This window comes from Buteo buteo, chromosome 14 (genome assembly GCF_964188355.1).
Source record: "Buteo buteo chromosome 14, bButBut1.hap1.1, whole genome shotgun sequence".
Lineage (NCBI taxonomy): Eukaryota > Metazoa > Chordata > Aves > Accipitriformes > Accipitridae > Buteo > Buteo buteo.
In genome coordinates this window covers 32,226,832-32,250,102 of record NC_134184.1, presented here as the reverse complement: position 1 = coordinate 32,250,102, position 23,271 = coordinate 32,226,832, and the positions used below count along the sequence as shown (strand labels likewise).

Below are 23,271 nucleotides of genomic sequence, written 5' to 3'. Positions count from 1 at the left end.
GTTTTATTCATAACTTTTATTCTGGCCATTTTGCATGAGCATTCTTTGATTTTGCTTCATCTGTCAGACTAGGTAGTATCAATGTTATTTGGAATTCGTGGGCAGCAGGCCCCACAGACCCTTGAAACAAAATACATCTGTCCATCTCTTCAGTGACTTTTTTGGAAATCAGTAACACCACTTAATTTTCTTTGAATGTAGACTAAGTCACTTGTTCTTATTTTTTTCCTTTTCTTCAAAGAACTGGATAAAACAGGGATTTTGTATACCTTCTACTTAGGAATACTACAACTTTTACATTTAACAGCTAAAATAAGAAGTATAATATTCTTAATAAATAAGTAGACAGATAGATGGATGGGCAGGCAGGCATAAATCTAGTTTTCTTTGAGAATCAAGCATAATAGAATGAACATCTGACTCAAAGCCTTTATCTCTCTCTGTTGTCTCAAAATAGAGAATGTCTGCTGAAATGGAGGTAGAAGGACAGTGCTAGTTGAAGTATACTATGGAGTCTCTTTTTGATGATTACACAGTTATTAGTTTGTGGTCAAAGTATGTCATGTTCTGCATTGTTTTCAGTGAGTTTTGTCTGAATAAAGCAGAACTATTCTGGACCAAGAGAAGTAAAACAAAAGATGTAAGAGAACAGCAGATCAAAGAAGTGCTCTAAATGCTGCAGTGGCTGGCTGTCTTCACATTTATTTCCAAATGCCTGCCTTTAGAGAATCTAGTCTCTTTACCTTTTTTTTAACCAGAGATCATTTACCCCAGGAATCTCCAAATTATTTCCTTGGAAAGAGGAAAATAAAAAAAGCAAAAGTGTAAAAACTGGGCAGTGGTTTATGACATCTAGCCCAGATTTTCTGCCTCTTTGCTCTACTTCACTTGCACAGACTATGTAACTATACCACAGTCGCATATGAAAGTTCTTCTAAGAAGTGGTTTCTACGGTTTGGTTTTGCTTTTTAATATTCATACAGTTTATTCATAGGGTACTTTCATAATGAATTCCTGAAATTTAGTAGTTGTTCTTTGTAATCTAGTTAATCTATCCATCTGCAAAACACCCAAATCTCACGATAGCTAGGTGTGCTCTCAATATACTAAATGAGTAATTAGGCTTAAGGGCTCCCAGCAGCATTACACTCCTGCTCAGAGCCACCCATTCCCCATCGCCGGAAAAGCCTTTTTACAATTCCTCTACCCTTCAGCCAAAATCCTGATGTAGTCATCTCCTCCTTGCCATACTCCAACTTAGCATCCAGCAGCTCCTAAAAACTACGTCCCCCGACTTCCTCGGGAAACACAGAGAGGCAAATCCCCAACAAGTGATTCGTTAAGCAGGGGCAATGGGCACAGAATGTATTCGCAATGAAGAGAGAAGCAGTTTATGAACACTTCTCTAGCAGACAGTCGTACCTGCATTATCTGCCATAACATTTTTCAGAATCTCTTTTCATAGAGGCCTTAAAATGACTTTTTTCCTCAAAACGGGAACTACCAGTTCCGGCAGTTCAGGCGTGAGGTTTAGAATATGTAATGTATTCAGAGAGAACTGGACAACTTCAAATATTTTGTTTGGTTGTTTCATGTCATTTTCTAAAACTATGCTCAAGGGGATCCTAATATTATAATTTTATATAATGCATTTGCATTTCAAAATTACAAGGTCATTATAAGAATGAACACTTTTTTTTTCAGCTAGATATGTAATATATGTGACAGATTTGCTTTATGTTTTTCTCCATCTATGTGTATATAATTCTACCTTCTTATATTTTTCATTTATATTATCTTGCCTTTTTTAACATAGTTTCTATAATTTGCAAGAATACATTTCTGTTATTTGCAAGAACATAACTCTACTGCAGCCAAAGCAAGCTGAAGGTACAGAATCGTACATTCCTACTACAGAAGGGATTTTTCCCAATGTAGTTCCCCACTGTGTTGCACATACGGTTGATGGCAATACAGTAAAGCCAGAATAGCCAGTTAGTTCCTCCAGAAAAGCTGCCTGCACTTCTGCAGGACTGCTTCTCCAAGTACTTAATCTACAGGCAAATTTATTGCTGAATAGTTGTTATGATGGTCTATTTGCTTCCCAGTGTTCCATTAAGAATAATTTCCTACTAAGAATTGTTTCCAAACACCTACTCCCAACCTTCCTTCTCAACTTCTGGCCGTCTTCCTTTGATCTATAGCATCCTAAAATTTTGTTCAATTTATTTATGTTCTTTCTGTCCTCAGCACTCACCAGAGGAGCTGACCCCCTTTCAGAATCTGCATATAGTTTTTATTTGAGCAGTTTATTGCCTCTCTTTACCTCTGAGTAACTTAAAGGGCAGTATTCAACTGAATGCTCACGCATTATGTTCTAACAGTGTCTGACTTGCCACATTTTCCCTTCCCTTTTTATTTTCTATCTTCAGACTTAAGCAGTTAATCACAGGTCACAAAGTAGTCTACGAATGTAATTATATTTCCCCTTTTTGTGCATCCTGCACATAGTTTTCTACAACCTGTAAAATTAGAAATGATCATGAAAATAACCAGTGACCTCACTAGGTCAAAATATGACCTGGAACCTCATAGTAATTACATCACATACTGGAAAACTGTCCAAGTAATACAGAGATTATGTTAATCCCAAGATATTATTGCAAATCCCTTTTTGACATCTGTATAAATATTCAGTAAAGCACTTATGCCATCATGTGCACGATGAGGTCACTATTTTATATTGAAGTGTGCCCACTTCAGCATCAGGTCCTTCTCAAAAGTCTCAGAATAAAACACCATAAGCAAATGCATTGTATTTCAGGCTTTTATCCTGCAAGGAGGTCCACATAGGTGGGACCCAAACTGCATTTTAGTAATGAACTAAATCTGTTTACCCAAATGGTCATATACCAACTTCTTTATTCTAACCTTGCTTATTTCGAAAAGAATATTCACTTGTCAAACTGCCTTTCCAGTTTCCATTTAAAAATACTTCCACATCAGATAAGTACTGTTTTGTCTTTTATTGTCCTCCTCTGACTTTCTTCATTTACTGATTTATCAGATGTTCTACACTTTCTTTCCTTTTCATTAAATCACACATTACATCCAAGTTTATACATTCATTGACATTTCTGTTCACAAAACGGTAGTCTGAAAGATACCTATAGATTATTGGTTTTCATGCCATTGTGATTTTAATTTAGAACAGGCTAGGACAGCTGTAATTATTGCCAACTGGATGTCGTTCATAAGGTTACATCCGTGTAACTGAGCTGAAGAGGGAGGGCCCAGGCACGTGCTTGAGCTCTACCGTGCGATAATCCGTGCCATTTAACCGTTAGCATGCTCTTTGGCATGCTTTTGGTCAGGCCAACAAGCACTCAGGTAAGACAGGGCAAGGTTTGGGGAACAGCATGGGTTAGGGACTATTCTTAGCGGGCGATAGGAACGAGGCTACCCTGCTTCGGGAGAGCAGACGGGTTAGCCAGGTGAATGCGAGCTGTAATTTGCTACCGACCCTTGACTGGGCTGTGGTCCATTCTGTTTTCTAGTACAGATGTCATCTAAGAAATTAAGTGCAGCTGAAAATTGGTGGAGGGCGGGCATAGCTTCTTACGCTCCCATGACCAAACCCGTGCAATGGAGGAGAGCTGTTGGCATGGGAGAGGGACAGACCAGCGTTAGGCTGACCGTGACTTCCCCACGGCGGACGAATTCTCAGCCTGTGAGTAGGAATGGATTTTGGGTACCTTGGGCTACCTCCAGTGGGCAGAACAGGGGTGCAGAATCTGGACCGCTTCATATTTTCAGATACTTTTCTATATTTTCAATTACCATTTTTGTTTGCTGTCTCTTCAACTATCTTTTCAAATAAATGATCTGATTGGTAGACAGTGGTCTCCGATTTCCTTTTATTCAGTATTACTCTATTGGAAACAAAGAGAAAAATGAAAAGTTGAAGAAATTTGAAAAAATCTGCTTTCTAGTGTTACTTTAAAAGTTTCACATACTTTCAGATCATATTAGCAAAACTATACTAAGCGGATAATTAGGCTTTCTCAGATAGCGTCACATGGCCTGAGCTTGCTTTCCTTTTTATTGTATCGTTGCGTGATGGCAAGCTTAAAGTTCCCATTTCCAGTTCCGTTTTCTTTTCCCCTACTTTATACTTCACTAAACATTTATTTACAGCAGAATCTTGCTCTTAGTTTATTGCAATGTTGTTTCTGAACCAGCTTTCTGCTATTACTCTTCAAACTCTTTAAATTTCTGTCAGTGATTTTCACAATATGTTTACCCTTTTTCTGGTCTCTTTACTAAACCAGAAGTATTGTACATTCATAAGGTCTTCATTTTAGATCTAGTATCTTTTCTTTTTTCTGATCGCTATCAGATCCAGGACTGAATTAACTCTCCTTACTTCTTCCAGTTGTTTTAAATACTATAAAAATAATATCCTCCTGTAGCTTATTTTGAAACATTTCTTGCACGTAACTCAAATTCCTCTTTCACAGCTTTTCACACATTTATTTCCATATGTATCAATATATGTATGTATAATATACATATAATATGTGTGTGTGTATATATCTCTCATAATCGTAGAGATCCTCATAATCCTAGAAAAGTCAAATGAAACAAACCTTCAACACAATCTTCATGGATTTTGCTTCTTCCATTTTCATTTGTGAAATTATTTCTGTGTCTGCCAGCCACGTGAATTGCAGGATCTGCAAGCTGGGTGGTTGTTTTATAAATTATGCTTCCCTCACCTTATCTTCCTTATATAGCAACAGATAGTTACATTCTATTTATGTCTTAGCCAGACTTGTTTGTAATGCGATCAAAGAACATTTCATGGAATTTGTAGTGGTACTGCACCTCATAAGACCATGTGTACCTAAGCTGTGTTTATGAACAGAAAGACCTATTTTTTCATTATTATTTCCTGCAGGACTTTATAGATGAAGTATGTTTTCACATCTCAATGTAGCAATATTCACTCAACTTTATTCTCCTCTTGCAAGTGTTTCCCTATGGTTACACTTACTCATTTGCTGAAAAATCTTTCCTGTTTTGTTAGTATTTTCAGCTATGCTTTCCTCACTGTTCTTCATACATTAAAAAGAGAGACATTTTAACTGTTTTTTTTTTTACTGAGACATTATCACCCAAAAATTGCAAATCAAAAATACATAAACTTGAGTGTAAAAATAATTTTAACTTCAAACTACAACTCAAAATTTTAGATTAGTAGTATTATTAAAAAAGCGATAGTTTTGTAACTTAACAAGCGATATCAATACAGTACTCTCAAAACCAAAGTCATTTTCTAAAACTATGCTAATGCAAGTCAGTTTGATGTACTTCCTTCTAACAATAATATGCCATTGTTAGAATTGTATTATTTCTCATGATGAGTAAGACCTTATTCCATAACCACTCTACTGTAAAATGAATACAAGTATTAAGTAAGGGACTATTTCAGGATCTGTATTGTATTATATAGTCAATAGAAAGGACAACTCTTCAATAAGCAGTGGTGACTTCACTTTATGCATGCCAATTTATGCCATTTGAGGATATACCCCAGAAAATCCTAACGGGTTTTACATACTTTCTAATATTCTTTCTTTCTTTCTTTTTCTGTGGATAATTTTCATATAGTTCATTTTTACAAAATTAGTTACAGTTGATTCATTCTAACAAAATACTTACTGCTACTACTGTACAACACCAAAAATCATCATCAGTGTAACTGGTTTAGAGATTCCCAATTTCCTCTGCTTTCTAATCCCTGTCTGTAATGTCATCCTCATGCTCAGTAAATGAATCTGGCAAAGGTGGTGCTTTTTTAATGGGCTCAAAATTATACAAAGTCTTGCTTATAACTACTCTAGTTAAAAACTTTTAGGCACCATAAATTACATTCTCAGCCGCACCTCCAAGCATTTTCTAATAAGTTGCTATTATTACTGTTATTGCAAATTACTCTAAGTATCAGAAGAGGTTTCAGAATCATACTTTACACATCTAAACCGAAAAGTTCTGAACTTCACTATTTATGTTTTCTCATGTACTTGGCATTCATTCCTTTTATTGCAATCCAAAGAATTCAGATTATCTAAAGAACATTTAGTATAGATAATAAAATATGTAGGTATCTACCCCCCTGAAAATTTTATTTACTATTTCTGCTATAACAAAACATGAATTGCAAAAACTCTCCTGACTTTATGGATGTATGTCTTCTAGATGTCTTTTCTTTTTTTTAAACTTTAACTGCTTCTGTTACTATCAATACAAAGCACTCTTCCCATTACCATTTCTCTTCATCTGCAAATGAAATCTGTTAACTTTTGCCATACCATTTACAAATGCAGGATGTTTGCTTTAATTCAGATGCTCTTTTTAAGTTAGCATTCCTATACTGAACAAGTACCACAAGTCTGTATTTGTACAGGAATGTTTATCTCTGTCCATAATTATTATTCCATTGATGTAGGAGGCAAGGTACTTTGATCCTATAAAGGCACATATGTCATAAAAAACTTAAAATGCTGTCACTGAATTGTTACGTTTCTCATCTGGTTTACTGGAACTCCTAAAATAGCAGATCCATCCAGTGTTTAGAAGCAAATATATTCTTGAATATATATGATCATGCTTAAGGCAACATTTTAGGCAAATGGATGCACACATGAAAGAAAAATGGATTGGTATTGAACCAAAAGAGTTAGGACAGTCCAGTGCAGAAAGGAACAGGAAACTTAGGTTAACAAAAGGAACAAAAAAAGGGAGAAGACAGATAACTCAAGAGAAGGGGAGATCTTTAATAGGTATAAATCAAGAAAATATTACCATAGGGGAGAAGAAAATAATATCACCTTTTAAGAAGTCAGACTTTACCAGTATACAACTTTTTAAATCTCTCCCACTTTTTGCAAGTGAGCCATGTAGGACTCAATTTTAAAAATAAAGACTAATGCTATATTTTGTTAAATTTAAATGTCTTTAATATGGATTTTATGTTTTTCACATTTGATTTTACATTTCTACAAACATCTTTAAATTACAAGTACATTGGGAAGCCAGCACATTTTCTATCAAGGCAGAAGAACAATACTTCTTGACTTTTAAAAACCATAAAAAAATCCATGGGTGCCATATTCTTCTTTTTCTGTCTTCACTACAGTACTATCTCTCACAGAAAATACTGGTATCAGCATCAAATCAAATGGTATCAGGGTCAGCAATCTTCCACATCAGAAGTTAGGGCAATACTCTCAACATGGAAGGTAGGATGGTCAGAGAGGTAGCAAGTGAAAAGCTTCAGAAGAAGAGATGGTAGCTAAAAAAAGTCAGGAAAAAAAGAAAGAAAAACAACAGGGAAAGATAAGATAACAAGATCGAAAAGGACAAGAAAAAATACACAGGCAACAGCAACAGTAACAGTTGTGCTTATTCATTTTAGAAACAGTACAAGAACACTGACAGAAAAGGTGAGGAATAAGGCAGCCATTCTGAAAAAGAGAGATGTCTACAGAAAAGACCTAGTATGGTATGAAATGCTCAGTTATTCCTCTCTTAAGGTGACAGGCCACTCACTGAACTTTTAGTTTGAGCTAGTCAGTTCAAAGCAGGCTTCCCGTGAAGTCAGCAGACTGAAACGGGCACCTCCAGAGGGCGATTCATCCCGTCCTAAGGTCTGAATCTGAGACTCTGAATCACCTACTCGAGATGTAATTCATTTGGTCAAGTTCACTAGGTATTTGTGAACCTAGCAGCCTATCTTTAAGATGAATACTTACGGATAACAACGTTTGGATTAAAATAATACGAGAAACAGCACATTTTCAACTTCCTTTACTCTGAACAAAGAAAATTAACTAATGACTTTCATCTGTACAGAACATGTATTAGCTTTGTGCCGCATAATTTTTATTACTGAACATTACTCGTGTTCACTATACTGAGAACAAAAATGAAGTCTGACCCAAATAAAAGAAAGTTTGCTTTTCTAGTAGGACTAATTATGTACTACTGGGGCTTTAAGTTTATCTGCTGTAAGTAAAAATAAAAGCTTGACATCACTGGGATTCTATATTGCCAACATTAAGACCTGATTCAGGAAATATCACATTTAACTGATGCTTAAAATGGCACTGCTGATAGTTTAGTAATTTGTTACTCAATACAGTAAATACTGTTGTAAAAAAATGCTGAAATCCTATCTCATAGTCACGGACGCTTACATTGTAATGGTTATTTTAAAAGAACTGTAATTAAACACAAGAGTCATGGGTGAAGGGCGGGTTTTAAAGTTGGTGTACAGCCCAGTCTCTGTGCAGGAAGCTTCAGTGTGGAGCAGGTCTGCGGGGACAGCCTCGTTCATACCACCTTCACCAGCTTGCCAGCCCAGATGCAAAAAGAAGACTCCTCTCTTACAGAACTGCAGGACCAAAGTCTAAACAACCAGAGAAGAGGATGGGAACGGGCACTGATCGGGGGGCTGGGATATAGACCAAAGAGACAGTTCACCGTCTGCACTTTCTTACGAGTACAGAAAGTCTGAGAGACATAATCCTGGGACTGTGCAGTTCATACTTCCTTGGAAACCTATGCATACAATGGTCTGCCACTAATGACTACTTCAGAATACAGTCATCCTGATACTGCCTATTACATGAGGACAACACAGAGTTGTCAGTTACAATGTAATTAAAAAGATATCTTTAAAATCTAAATATTGGTCCACTTGAAATGCGATTTTGCACTGAAGAATTTATATGATCTAAACAATTATGGAGTCATGTAACACAAAATACTGTAACACTAATGCAAAACAATGTTAACAGTAAGGGCTAATTATAAAATACAGCATGAAGTCTCATATTTAGAACTTCTAAAAGTTGTATCTGCATTTAATTTAGTTTTCCTCTTAGAATGAACATGAAGAGTACAGCTATCTCAGTTTTTCAACATTTGTATCTTCACTGGGTACCCTTAAAAACCGCTGCCCAGTGACACAGACACCGCACAGGAAAGGGAACCCTATCACACAGAAATTTATAGTGTAATTCTTATGCAGACCTCTCTCTCCTCTCTCTCTCTCTCTCTCTGCGGAAATTAATACACTACCTTCCAAAAAGTAGATGTTACCACTCCAAAATTATTTGTGAATTGGCACCATAAGGCCTCTCCCTGCTACACCCATTTCCACTCTTTCTGTCCCCAGTCAGCAATGGGGCAGTTTGGGAAGGGATGGTACTCTGCTGTACAATCAGCTCAGGGCTCAGTGACACTGAAGTGTTGCTCAGGTGGACAGTTAAAGTGTTTTATGCATACCACCAAGTGAATGTAAGAAAATGGGAGGTCCCCATCTCTGTATTTAAAAATAAACAAGTTTTTAGCACAGTAATTCATGAAGACCAGTTATAGTCACTATGCAAATACTAGTTAAAAAAGTAGTGCTCAGTTTAAAAAGTGCATCATTTATCATTTCCCTGCTATAATACCATATAGACTCAGGGGAATCATGCAGTAAGTAAGCACATAAATGAACAAATCACTGAATTAAACTTTTTTTTGCCAATTTCCTGATTTATTTTACTTTATTACAGCTTATGGGTGAAATCCACACACTGATGTCTAACCTGCAATGAAAGCCAATGTAAGTAATCCGTTGTTCTACAGCTACATTTGGTTATGAATTGACTTTGCCTAGTCCTGTTGAATAATGATTAATTAGCAGTTTTGATTTTCAGTTTCAGCATTATTACAATTAGGTTTTGCACAAAAATTTTGCCACTCTTAAGTGTTACTGCCTGCCCGTGCCGTGCCCCAAATGCTGGTGACTAGAATTAACAAAAGAAAGATATATAGAAAACTGGCTTTGATTTTTTGATGTCTAATGGGGGGGAGGGGTTTAAGCGCTAACTTGGGAAGACAGAATGTTGAGGTAGTCATCACTTTCTAGTAGGATAATGCATTTTGTGATTCAGGTTGGCTCTGAAAGTCAATTTAAAGCCTTCCTTAGAAGCAACTGTGCTAAAGCAAAAATGCACAGAGAGTAAAGTACAGCTCAGCACAGCAGTTAGTCAGAAAGCTGAAGTCTCAAATCTGTTTTCCATGCATGCATAAAGCTTAACATGTCTGAGCACTAAATACAAAATATTAGTGTAAATACTTACCTGACTCCTCCCTTTTCACCCTATTATTTCTCCTATACTCATTACATTGTTTTTCATCTTTCCCTTCCTTCTGTAAAGGAAAATAATTTCCTCCTCTCTGTTTCAGTTTCTTCCTTTCACATTTGCTTTTTCCTACTCACCTGCACAATTTCTGAAATTCCAAAATTTAAAAGGGCTATGGATCCCATCCTGGGGTGAAATACCATGTCCTGAAAGCTTTTAGCATGGCTGAAGATAAATGACTTAAAATTTAGGTGTTTGTGTTCTCTCATTTCCAACAAAAATATAAAATCACTAGAATAAAGTTTAGCAATGAAAATCTATTTAGATAACTGTAATCTTAGAATGAGATCACCATTCTGTGAAGAGCTCGGCTCATACAGCAAAACATAACAACAATTCTTACTGATTTGGAACTGTATTATTATCTCTGATACCTTATTTTTATGCTTAGCTGTTATGAGAAGCGCACGTCCACTGCTCTCCTTTAGTAGCCATTTTAAATCATGCACTGAATGCTTCAACAAATTAAATGATTCATGTCTTTAAATACTTTATAACCAGCTTATGATAAGATATTTAGGAGATAAAAATAGCTAGAGTTAAGACTAGCATACTGTACACACATGTAAATATTCTTTCTTCTCCTGTAGCAATTCACAAAGAACATTTATTACCTGTACCCATGACATACATTTTTAGATGCCAGCTCTTCTAAACACACAATCCATCTTTGCATGATTTATTTCATTATATCAAATGTTGTTTCACACATAGTACCAACATTTGATGTTTCACTGACATGATAACAGAAAGTCAGCTCAGTATAAGTTACTTTGTAGAAGATAGTGCCAAAACTTCAAGGTGTTACCTCTCAGTAATCATGAATTCCTGCAGTCTTTAAAGATAAAATGACGTATGACAAGCAACAAGAGTAGAGCCAATTTTTAGGGACCAACATTGATTGACTAAGGAAAAGTGTGATCTCTATATCCATATAAAAATCTGCCCAAGAAAGAAACACCAAAATAGTTTTCCATTAAAATGTACCCTCTAACAACAACAAAAAAGTATGCTTTATTTTATTATTGCTATGGTGATCTTGCTACCTCATCTATTTGTATTGTCAGGTGCTGAAAGGCTTACTCCTTACTGAATTTGAAATGTTTACAGAACTGATGCTTCTGGCTAGCAAAGTTTAGTCATAGACATAAGTATGCAATCATATATTAAGAAGGAAAACTGTTAAATAAAACCTTAAGACTTACGAAAAGATCTGTGTCAAAAAAAACCCCTGCATTTAAAAAAAAACCCTTGCATTTAGGGGGATGCCCTAAGGCATCGGCTTTCAATCTTTCTGCAGACTCTTTAGTCTTCCTGAAAACTTTTAAGGGATCTGCAAAATAATAATTAAGAAAAGCAATCATCCTGTCAGTAAGCTCCAACTTATCACCAATAGGTGCAACCATCCACTGGATTAATTATTTATTTTAGGAAGCTCATAGATGACAGAAGAATGCAAATTAAAGGGACCAGGCTTTAGACATATGAGACTTTTTCCTGCCGTTTAGTAAGACAAACACTATCTAAAAAATCACAATTCATCACGTGGAAAAAAAACATTCTCATGAGTACTACATGAAGAGGGGAAAAAAGAACAAAAGAATTCATCTGTGATCAGCAGATTTCAAGTGATGGGAGATGTCCCACTTGGAGAAGATGCAAACTGTATGTTGGAAAGGAGAGGCGTTATTATTTTGCACCCAGCACTTCCACAGCATCTCGTTTGAGTCCCTTCTTACTCGGCACTGGCGAGACCGCATCTCAAATACTGTGTTCAGTTTTGGGTCCCTCACTACAGGAAAGACACTGAGGCACTGGAGCATGTCCAGAGAAGGGCAACGAAGCTGGTGGAGGGTCTGGAGCACAAGTCCTATGAGGAGCGGCTGAGGGAACTGGGATTTAGTCTGGAGAAAAGGAGGCTGAGGGGAGACCTTACTGCTCTCTACAACTACCTGAAAGGAGGTTGTAGTGAGGTGGGTCCTGGTCCCTTCTATCAAGTAACTAGTGATAAGACGAGAGGAAATGGCCTCAAGTTGTGGCAGGGGAGGTTTAGACTGGATATTAGAAAAAATTTCTTCACCAAAAGGGTTGTCAAGCACTGGAACAGGCTGCCCAAGGTATTTAAAAGACATGTAGATGTGGCGCTTAGGGATGTGGTTTAGTGGTGGACTTGGTAGTATTAGGTTTACAGTTGGACTTGGTGATCTTAAGGATCTTTTCCAACTTAAATGATTCTATGATTCTATTCTATGGTTCATTTGTCTGTCTATACCTCCAGTGCAGAACCCCATAGGCAGGAGGCAGAAAAAAGTCTAGTGGGACAGAAGAGAAGCTTTAGATGGGAGGCATTTGTGGGACCATTTGTACCTTTGCGTGTAACTGTTCCTGGAGTAAGCAGGAAAGTAGGTTTTCCACTTAAAAGGGTCATGTGCAGGAACTGGAGAAGAAGCTGGGGTTCCAGAAAACAGAGGGAAGGGAGTAGCTAGGGCAAGTGTGGAGTGAGCTAGATTCAGACAGAGCGCTGTAGCCATGTTCTGTGGTAAAGTGACTTCCAGCTGACCCCAATATATTGATCCAACTGTGATCTCTCCAACTCTTACAGAAACCCTGTTCCGATCCCTATTCCAAATTCTGTGTTCACATAACGCTCATCCCCAGTCCTGCCCATACACCCCATCACTGCTTCTGTACCCACATGCCTTGCCTAGGCTCATGAATCCCTCTCTCCTGTCACTCACAGATGACACCAGGAAATAACCTTTATCCGCACTACAGCAGAAGTCACTCTCTCTTCCCTTACACATTCCTTTCTGATACAAGGCAAAGATTCCCCTCGATCTCATATTCAGCTAGTAGCTTAAGCCTGAGCAAAGACAACTTCAGAATCACGTAAGTTAGCAACAGGCATTTAGCAAGGCAATACAGAAACATGCACAAACCCCTTCATTTTCCATATATGTATCAGAACACACGACTAAGAAATACAGAACAAAAAAAGGTTACACAGAGCACGCTCGCCTGCTGACTTTCTTTAGTTCGTTTTAAAACACTATTGTCAATAACATTTGTTTCCAGTATTTTGTTTAAAATTCATAAAGTACACTACAGTAATTTTAGATTAGACAACTGATTTCTTCAGGATAAACATATTTATACCATTTGAATAAGGCTTATAATATGGCATTTCTCAGATTTGACACCACCATAATTTCTAACATAAAGAAGCACTGTATGTTGGAAAAGACAACATCTCTACAAATTACTTACGGATGTGCTTGTGTGGTACTCAGGACAATGGGAAGTAACATATGTCAAGGGCAACTAAAAGCACTGATAATACAAATATTTTATGATTCTGGAAAATTTTCAGTAGGAAGAAAAAAGTAGGAAGAGACCCAAGATGAGGACAAAGAAGATTTTTACAATGTAATATTACCATTCAGGGAGCTGACATAAATTAAAAGAAGTTGGTCAAATAGAATTGGAATTTTTTAAAAAGTAATAAACAGGTATTGTAGTAAGACACACTAATACTTGTGACGAAAGTTTACCTCTGTTAAATGATGACAGAATAGAAAATTTTAAAATCTGTTTTTCTGGCAATGAGAAACCAGGTATTAATTCAAAGATGGATATATATGTTAACCTAGTGGAGTTGACAAGTTTTATCTTTGTCTGATGAGGACCTAAGACTTGAAAAATTATAATGACTTCTCAGAAAACTAAATCTATTAGTCATGAGTATATATGAAAAGTAGGTGTAGCGAAGACTTTTAGTGATACTCAAGGACAACACAAAGATTAAGAACCCCACAATTCTGTTACTGGGGAGAGCGTGGTGGGGACAGAAGGGTTAACGCTACCAGGCTGCTCTGCCTGGCTCCTTTCTGGGAACCTCTCCCTCTTGCTTCTGGAGGAGAGGCACGCAACCTGTCTAAAGCTGAGAGAGTGGGGAGTGCTCTCTACCTTTTCCAACACTCCAAAACAGTGGTTCCCATATTTTTGGAACAACAGATCGTTATCAGCCCTTAATATTTTTCAAAACCCACCACACCCCCATCTGATCAAACTTTTAATTGGAAACACTATTTAAAACACTGTTAACTATGGTTTAGCTAAACAGCTGTTCAACTTACCATAGCCTTGTAGTCCACCAGAGGTTTGTGGACCACAGCTTGGAAACCATTCCAGCTGTTTCAAAGGTACAATGATGTCTTCTACTCCATCCCTCCCTCCAGACGTTCTGGTTGCTTGGTGAGATATTTCTGCTTCTTTATCTAATTTCCCGTGGGATTAATTTTAGGGCCTGCTACTGAAGTAGCAGCAAACTGGCACTCTCCATTGCCCACAGGTTTGTAAACAACGGAAGTAAAACTGATCTGCCCATCCATAATATTGCTACTGCCAGACAAAGGAACAAACAGGAACAGAAGATAAAAAATATCTGCAAATTTAGGAAAATGGGAGCCGTTTACATTTGATTCATGTTTCAAAATTTATCATCAATCAATTAGGACTACAAACTTCTATTGACAGGAAAGCCGTAATTCTGCACAGGTTGGATTTTGGCCACAGCTGGTTCAGGACAAGTGGAGTTTTCAAGACCAGTAAACAGTTGGGTTTTGTGCACTTGAAAAGATGTATCCACAAAACTATGGCAGATAAAACTGGTGCTAAGCAGCCTTTTGCCATCTTAAAGGTCACTTAAATTAAACAGAATAGTGACCAAAGGCCCCTTGTTCTTCTGTTTTGAGAAACAGGGAGCTATAGTCCCCTATTAAACACTTCCATGTACTCATGGTTTTAGAGACCTTTCTCACATTACCTAGTCCTCAGCCAACATTATTCCAAACTGAGGAATCCTGATCCATTTACTGTCCCTGCAGAAGAGCTATGCCATACCTCTTAGTCATCCTTTACTATATCATACACAGTTCTCACCAATGCTCAAAACCGACCAGCATGCCAGTGCCACTTCTCTGTTTCAAGTACCATTTTGCCACTTTTTCCTAGCATCCAGTCCGTCCAGAATGATTCTAGAAAATTAGCAGGAGCTGCTAAAAATCCATGCAAACACCAGTAAAATGGCTTGAGAGCCCTGGCTTCTCACAGCAGCAAGATACTACCTATCAGTTTAACGGTGGTATTCCACCCCTGTAACAGGCAGGAACTCCAGGACCAAAACCTGTACTTTAAGCTCGTCGGGGCTGTAAAACCCTGAGAAATAGGGAGAAAGAATCTTCTCTTCAACTTAAGCTTCACAGCCCCTGCTGTGGTTAGAAAGAACAGCCAGAAGTCCCTGCCTTCCTGAGCGGCAGGACTGGCCACAGCCCACTGAGCTCACAGCTTACGGGGTGATGGCTGCTGTAAGCCCACAGTCACTGCCTCTCTCTGCTGATTGATAGATACAGTTGAACAGCAGGGTCAGCGGTACCTGGCCTCTGTGACAGCCATGGCTCCTGGATCCCCACAGGTCCTGCTGTGAGATCCTTCTCATCTCTTCAGGGTCAACATTAGGTCTGACTCCAGCTGAGTATTTTCCTTTTATCATCTGCAATCTTTATCACTGCACTTTTTCAAACCACTTAGGAACAGGTGGACCAGCAAAGATGCCAGTACAAATCTTTGTGAGGTGGCACTGTTAAAACTGCCCATTAGTTGCTATATGGTTCCTTATCTTGTAACCCTTTACTAATACACAAAGAATTTTAAATAACTCATCACTTCATTTTGTTAACAGTCTTTGGTTATGGAGCTTTTTTTTCAAACTTCTGGGTCACCCTTTCTTGTGTATCTGTCGACTCCTCCAAATAACTAGCAAAGCTCTAAGACGTACCTGGTACAAAAGCCAAGATGATGGCTGCCTACTACACCTATCCACATTCCTATTAATTATGTTCTTTATCATATTCACTGGCATTTTGTGCGTCATGGTAGTCAGAATTATTAGTCCATGATCATCCCTAGAATCCTTTTTAAAACAAGTGTCACACTTCTTACTTTCCATTCCTCTGTTACCAAGGCTAATTTAAGTGATAGATTATACAACACAGTTCATGGCTTACCAACTTCATTTCTGAATTTCCCTCAGACTACTGAATGAACAACATGCTACCCGACAATCTGTTACTGTTTATTCAATCAATTTGTTAAAAAATCTTTTATTGGTATTTCAAATCTGAAATATTCCCTATAAAGAATAACTTCTATGCGGGGATGCCCCTAATCTCCCCGTAATAAACCTTGCCAATGCAAAGAGTTCGTTTGTTTCTTTTTGCGATGGCTTTGTCTTTAAATATTCTCTTTATCTGCAATTATCTACTGAACTCACCTCCCCACTAGCAAAATTTACACTTGAAAAAAATGGGGTTTGGCTTCTAGGATTTTAGCCTGTTGCATTTCAAAATCTTTTTGTTCTGCCTTACAATAGATCTACATTTAACTTGCCAGAATTGTGCTCTTCTCTGCTTTGCTTGTTTGGATTTCACTTTTTGAAAAACCTCTATTTATTTCTAGTAACTTCCTTTACTGTTCAGTTGTGTTGGACAATTCTTATTCACTTGGGTTAGAATCAGAAAGCAAAGTGTCTCTTTTAAGATTTATTTAAACTGTATCTTCATTTGCATGCAATTCTTTTTTAAACAATACTGGACATTTTTTTATCTTTTTCTCTCCCACAAGTACGGGAAACTTGAGTATGATACGAGATATTGCTACTGAATGGCTCTTCTATAGTCACTTCTTGTGTGCTAATCTACACTAAATCAAGGGCTGTCCCCCTTCTTCTGGATTCTCCAACTGGTTTGTTCAAAAAGTAGTTCTTGATGATACCTAAAATACAGCCTGTGCATGGTGGCCTAATGTGGCCTACTGTTAAGTTTATCCAGTCTATATATAGACAACCAAGAACTCTTATTACAATCAAGCTTTCGCGTTGCATAGCCTTTCCAGTCTCCCACAGTATTTCACAGTCACTGTCTCCGTTCCATCAACTAGTCCAGAGTTCCTATAGACTTCTCCTATTCAGATATAGAACCATTTGTAATTATGTTTTGTGGTTTGTTCTGATAAAATTAACTTATTTGACTATATTTTCTTCGGTATATACAGCATCATTTGTCTGCATAGTCCAGTCTACCATCCCTGTATCAGCTAGGCACTAAACATTCTATCAGCTCTGTATAATCTGTACTCTGACATTTCAGTGTCCCTTTGAAAGAAAGAAAAGGGATACATACAGACCCACATCCAGAAAGAGGGTGACATACCTGGGGAATTCCTGATAGAATTCATGCTTACCACTCTTCTGAAGAATCATTAGCTTCAAGGCACAATGGAAATGGAGCACTACAAGATAGCAGTGTACCGAGATCCCAAATCAAAACTAGTGTAGGTTCCTTCTCAGCAGAGATCAGATGTGAAAAAGTACTGACCAACGGTATGGCTGGAACAACTGCTTGTGGTTATTCAAGATTTCTGTACCAAGAGATGCTGTGTCAGGAAGGGAATGCACTAAGGAGCAGAAGGATACTACAGAAGTATAAAAAGTCCTTTAACCTTTTGCACACACTACAGAACTTTGTAATATTTGCATTTACTTCCTTCTATGAGAAGGGAGAGTCTGTTCTTACTGCTGTGGAGAAGGGAAGAGAGGGATGTTTTCAGGACACAATGCCAGTAGCTATTGACTTGGGTTTGACAGTTGAGAAGGCCTCTAGGGCTAGCATTTTATCTGTTGGCTGCAACTCACTTCTTCTTCCCTTTTGTAAGGCCTCTAGCTGGAGCACCTTCTTTCTGCGTTAAATATGATGTGACATTAGGCACAGCAGAATCCAGCAGCTACACTGCAGTATCCAGTGGGTATTCATTATCATTTATTTGAATTACCATAAATCTTGGGAGTGCTCACCCTGGACCATTTCTCATTATGCTGGGCCATGAATAAACACAAAACAAAAAGTAGATGTGCTGGAATTCTACGTAAAGAGAGAGCAGAGAAATTATGGCAGAGTACAAACACAGTGAAACAGTACTACTGTGATAGGCGTTGGTATTAATATACCTGCAATGTAACTGTTGCCTAGTTGGATTGTTTTAAGCTTCACAGTACATAAAACTTTTAAGAAGATACTTAAAGGAAGACAGTAAACGGTTCTGTTTATGAAGAAGTCAACCAACACATGAGAGGCAGCTGAGGAGAAAACATCCAATGTGGTCTAAAAAGTTAACGACCGAATGACGGAACCTGGCATCATATGTTGATCAAAACCAGAGTCAACCTCTTGATACTGAAGGAGAGGTATCAGGTAGAAGTAGTCTTGATGGGCCTTGAAAATAAAGACAGATAACTTATCTTTATTGCTTTAAACTGAAGGAGGAAATTGAAAATACCAAAGGAGTAAGTTTGGAAACTGGTATTTACAGCAGAGTAGCACTTTTTGACTAGATAACAAGCATGGCAAGACTGCATTTGTCAGGGCAAAAGAAAAAGACTTTCTAATAAAGACATGATCCACAGAAAACCTGGATGAAAAATATTATCATCTGACAGAGAAGAAAGACCATCCTTAAGGGGTTGGAAAGAGATTCCCAAAACTCAGATTTAGCCTAGATTTGATGGCTTAAAACAAATGACAGCATGATGGTGTCATTCATAGAGGATGCAGAGAGGTTTTGTGAGGGCCCTAACCTAATTATGAAAAAAAACTACCAACAAAAGACCAATAGTTGTAATTGGAAATAAAGAACTGAGGGCACTACTGAAGAAAATTTTCATGCATTAGATCTGCTTAGGAGTGGAAAATAAGATGGGAGGACGTATATGAAACACGTAAAACATTGTTTTTCCTATAAATACTGTGAAATGAGAAAATTCTTTCATGTCACGTTTATTACTAACTTATTACAGCTATCTAGGTTACCATGTTTTGACTTTCAAGGGTTGAAGAAAAACAATGTTCGTGACGTTATAATATGATGGGTGCCTCATTCAACATTAAAAAAACCATGCTACATCCAGCTTGAAGACAGGACAGTCAAGGTACAAGCCAAGTGCAAACAGCAGCAGAGAAGATCTCACAACTTAAACTTACAACATGCTGAATGTTCAATGCACATTCTTTGGCTCTTCCTTCTTAATACATAGAACCAGGGCTATCGCCTCAGTCTGCCACTAAAGGAAACTTACTTTCTGTTGCTGTAGTTTGGTATTCCAGCTCTTGAAGTATTCCCAAGCCCACACAATGTGTAGCTGTGTAGCAAATGCCCACTCCCTACATTCCACAACATCAGCTCCTTCTCTTGGTATCTGCTTTCTTGCTGTTCTCCTAGCTTCAGTCATTTACGGCATCACGGCATGAGTTAAACCAAAGAAACAATCAGATCAGGTGCTCAGCAATGGGCGTTAGCAGCAGTGAGTAGTGGAGAGCTGGTTACAGCAGGAGACAATTCAGAGTTCCTTTTCTTCCAAATAGTATTTGTAGCAGCGCTACCGCACGCGGGACAGAGCTATGCCCTGACGTTATCTCCCTCAAAAGTACTGAGAAGTTGCCATCACAGGAAGGAGAAGCAGTCACACCTAGGTGATCTGTCTCTCAGTGGTGATGAGTGAAAAACGTGGATACCTATGAAACACCCAGGGGATTCCTCATACCCCACTCACTAGCATGTCACTTTTCTCCTCTGAAACTAGATCTATTCTGAGGCACTTCTTTTGATCTGGTTTGGGGCAGGGCGGGCATAGCTAGAGGGCTGTGTTTGGGGTTTTTTTGCAGTCACATTAATCTCCCTCTCCTTTTCGTTCTTTTACCCAACTTAGTGCAAGTAAGAATAAATATGGCCCATAGGATTAAAAGATGAAAATAGTAAACCATTAGGTCTAAACATTCTAAATACAAAATATGCTGATTGAGATTTTTTTTTTAATGCAAAATGAAACATCCAATGTTCTCAAATCTTGATTTCATTTTATATTGAAAAATCTCAATTTCATTTTATATTGCAAAATCTCAAAAGAGTCACTGTTTTTAAACTAGAACTTCGAAAGTTCCCATCCTGTAATGAACATAATGAAATTATGTCTTGAGCTCTGTTGAAGATGATACATTTCAAAATCATTAAGTTCTGTGTTTGAAGAAGAAATTATGGCTTCTGCTTAGCACTAATCATAGTTTAGCATACATAACGCATTGTCCTCTGTTCTTAGCTGTAACTGTCATCTCAAGTCTCCAATTTATACAGGTAATTTACAACTAGTCACTGAGTCTTCTTCAAAGCCCATATACTCCTCTCCAGCAGAAAAAAAAAATTATAGAAAAACACTTACTGAAAGTTTTAAACTTAAATCTATCACATATTCAGTGCAATGAGAAATACCAGTAGGTATGCATTTAGTTCTCCTTTGGGCCATATTTTTGCCATCCATTTTCTGGTTTTTGGTTTTCCTTGTTTTGTTTTTTGTTTGTTTGTTTGTGTTGGTTTGGTTTTTTTTTATCTGGACTCTCTAGTCTGCTTTTGATCTGAGTTTATGATTTCTTCTTTGGTCTTGCTCTTTCTTCAAACTTCATGCTGCTCTTGTGCCAAGCAAAAAAAAAAAAATAAAAAAATCCTATCCTCCTTAATCTTTACTCACCAATTATCATCTGTGTCCTTGCTCCATGGGAAAGAATGTCTAATTGTCCTTACATACAACTCGTCTAGACCTCTACAGCCCCTTAATAATTATTCACAAATTCAATAACATTTCCAGTTCTTCCGTTTTTCAGATACTAAGACCCCATTGAAAACACTTGTGTATTTGAATACCAGAAAGGAAATATGGCATCACAAAAAAGGGCATGGAGTTTATAATACCCCTTTTGTTATACAGGGTAAACACCTACGTGTAGTTTTTGCTCATTTGTATATAAAAATAGGACTCATAGCAATGACTGTACCCATAGCTACAGGAAAAGAGCTTCCTTCTTAATCCAAGCATAGATATTTATAGTTATTTTGGGTGAATCCACTGACATATGATATGGGTAATTATTATTGATTAAGCACAAAGTACTTAGATACAATAAAGTATGTAGTTCCTGCCTAAGACTATAGCTAATCAGCATGCATCATCAAATTCACTCATAATGCCAGCTCAGTTTAGTTTAATTTAACCAAGTTACATTGACACAAGTGCAAGCGTATATTTATTAACATTTCAATGTTCAACTCAGCAAGACAATTATGTTAGTAAATCAGTGTGCAATATCTACACAAATATTGGTGGTATAAACAGTTTTTATAGATCTATAAATTTCAGAAAGTTTATGGCTGAAAATACAGAGCAAGTCAGAGACACACTATTCTGAAAATAAAGAAAACAAATAAATTAAAATTCCCTGCCTAACAGCAGTACGGAAGGACTCCACGTTCACATGGTGAATTACCCAAGAGTAACGAAATCCTGAATGGATATATTTTATATATTTTCTAAAAAGAACTGAAGTCAATTGACATAAGTCAAACCACTTGATACACCTTTTTATCATTATTAGTTTGTCAACATCAGTAAAGACTAACTATTGAAAAATTCAATCATTTCAATGTACTTACAGCTGAATTTTCTCATCATGTGACCAACTATCCACAAAGCCTCAGTGCCATTAAGAAGTTTTGAGGAATATATTATTTGGTACTGCCAAAAAAACATAATTAAAAGAATGCATGTAAATGATACTAATTTTCTAATTAGAAATGTTTTATGATTATTTCATGTCTAAAGTACATTTGGGGGAAGAGCAGGACTTACATTATCCCAAAAGGCAGGTTCCAGCACAATCAATGATACACTGACAGAATTCACAGTAAGGAGTCACAGTAGGGTCCTGATCTTGCAACTGAACTTTCACAAAAAGAACCCTGCACTATTGCAGAATCTCCTGAATTTCAATAGGGCCCTACCCACACATAATCAGTAACAGAGTCCGCGTATGTGGGAGTAGCAACGGCGAGAACAGAACCTGTTCCTCCACACACCTGCAAAAATATCAGGATAAAAAAAAATTAAATTAGTAACATGCAGCAAAAGCTACTGATAGCCTGTTTTATTACAGCATTTAGCACATAATAAAGGAGTTCTATACATCTTTAAGTTGCATATTATTTATAGGGATTCGCAGCTCCTTCTTTAAATAAAGTTGGCTTAAAATTGCTTCTGGATTTTACATGTAGTGAGAGCACAGTATGAGAGCTTTTACTGATACGTATTTGAAATATAATTTTTTAATTATTATTTTCTAAAAATTAATTACCCTAGTTTCTTTTGGTCTATGATGCAAGCCACTTTCTAATGCTTAAGCCTTCTTAAAATCTGTCCCACCCATTTTGGGCACACAGCATAGGCCTGTGAATTTATTGAGGTCTTCATGATCGTGAAAGTATCTGACCACGTATGGCAACATCCAAGACCAAGGCGAAAATACATGATAAAAAGTAGTTTAGTATTAGACATTTTTAGACTAAAAAGGGACAGCTTTTTAAAACAAAAAAATCCTTATGAAAATCAACTATAATTAATTATTTGCTAAGTTTAAGCTCTTAGTGAACATCATTTAAAGCACTGGAAACACACAACATAATGTTAAACAAGAATATACCACCACTTTGCTATTCACACAAAACTTAATATTCATGATCTGACCTTACTGTTCTTATTAAAAACACATCTATGTTGATCTTTAAAAGGAAAATATTGTAAGTCACAATGTTTTTATATATTATAAACCATTTAAAAACAGGTTAGCCATAGGTTCAATGAAATAATATTTAACTGGTGACACTATGCAAGAGTACTGGTGGTAAAGGTTATAAGAACAACCACTAGATCCTAGAAACATGCAGAAGACAATTCTTCATTCCTTTAATACAGGTAGCATTAGGGAAACAATGATAGTTTTCTAAAGAAAAAGCTGGGACCAAATGAAAGGATTTGAGAATCTAACAGAAGAACCAAAAGTTCCATAAAAATAGAATG

The 23,271-nt window shown here is 37.2% G+C and overlaps 2 long non-coding RNA genes across 8 annotated transcripts in view; one reads left to right on the top strand and one right to left on the bottom strand.

The window, feature by feature from the left end:
* Positions 1-23,271, bottom strand: part of LOC142039576 (uncharacterized) — an 86,346-nt gene that overhangs the window by 53,566 nt on the left and 9,509 nt on the right. For 2 of the 6 annotated variants that reach the window (XR_012652942.1, XR_012652944.1), the window contains exons 5-7: positions 22,048-22,274; positions 21,852-21,933; positions 7,098-7,357 (exon numbers count right to left, since the gene is read on the bottom strand). This is a non-coding gene — a long non-coding RNA (uncharacterized LOC142039576). Of the gene's footprint in view, positions 1-3,840; positions 3,933-7,097; positions 7,358-18,471; positions 18,590-21,851; positions 21,934-22,047; positions 22,275-23,271 lie in introns of those variants that run through there. The other 4 variants (XR_012652943.1, XR_012652946.1, XR_012652945.1 and 1 more) reach the window with 3 other exon arrangements.
* The window catches only part of LOC142039577 (uncharacterized), a 47,840-nt gene that overhangs the window by 17,866 nt on the left and 6,703 nt on the right, over positions 1-23,271 (top strand). Inside the window, exons 1-2 of one of the 2 annotated variants that reach the window (XR_012652949.1) lie at positions 2,703-3,730; positions 9,630-9,679. This is a non-coding gene — a long non-coding RNA (uncharacterized LOC142039577). Of the gene's footprint in view, positions 1-2,702; positions 3,731-9,629; positions 9,680-23,271 lie in introns of those variants that run through there. The other variant, XR_012652948.1, reaches the window with a different exon arrangement.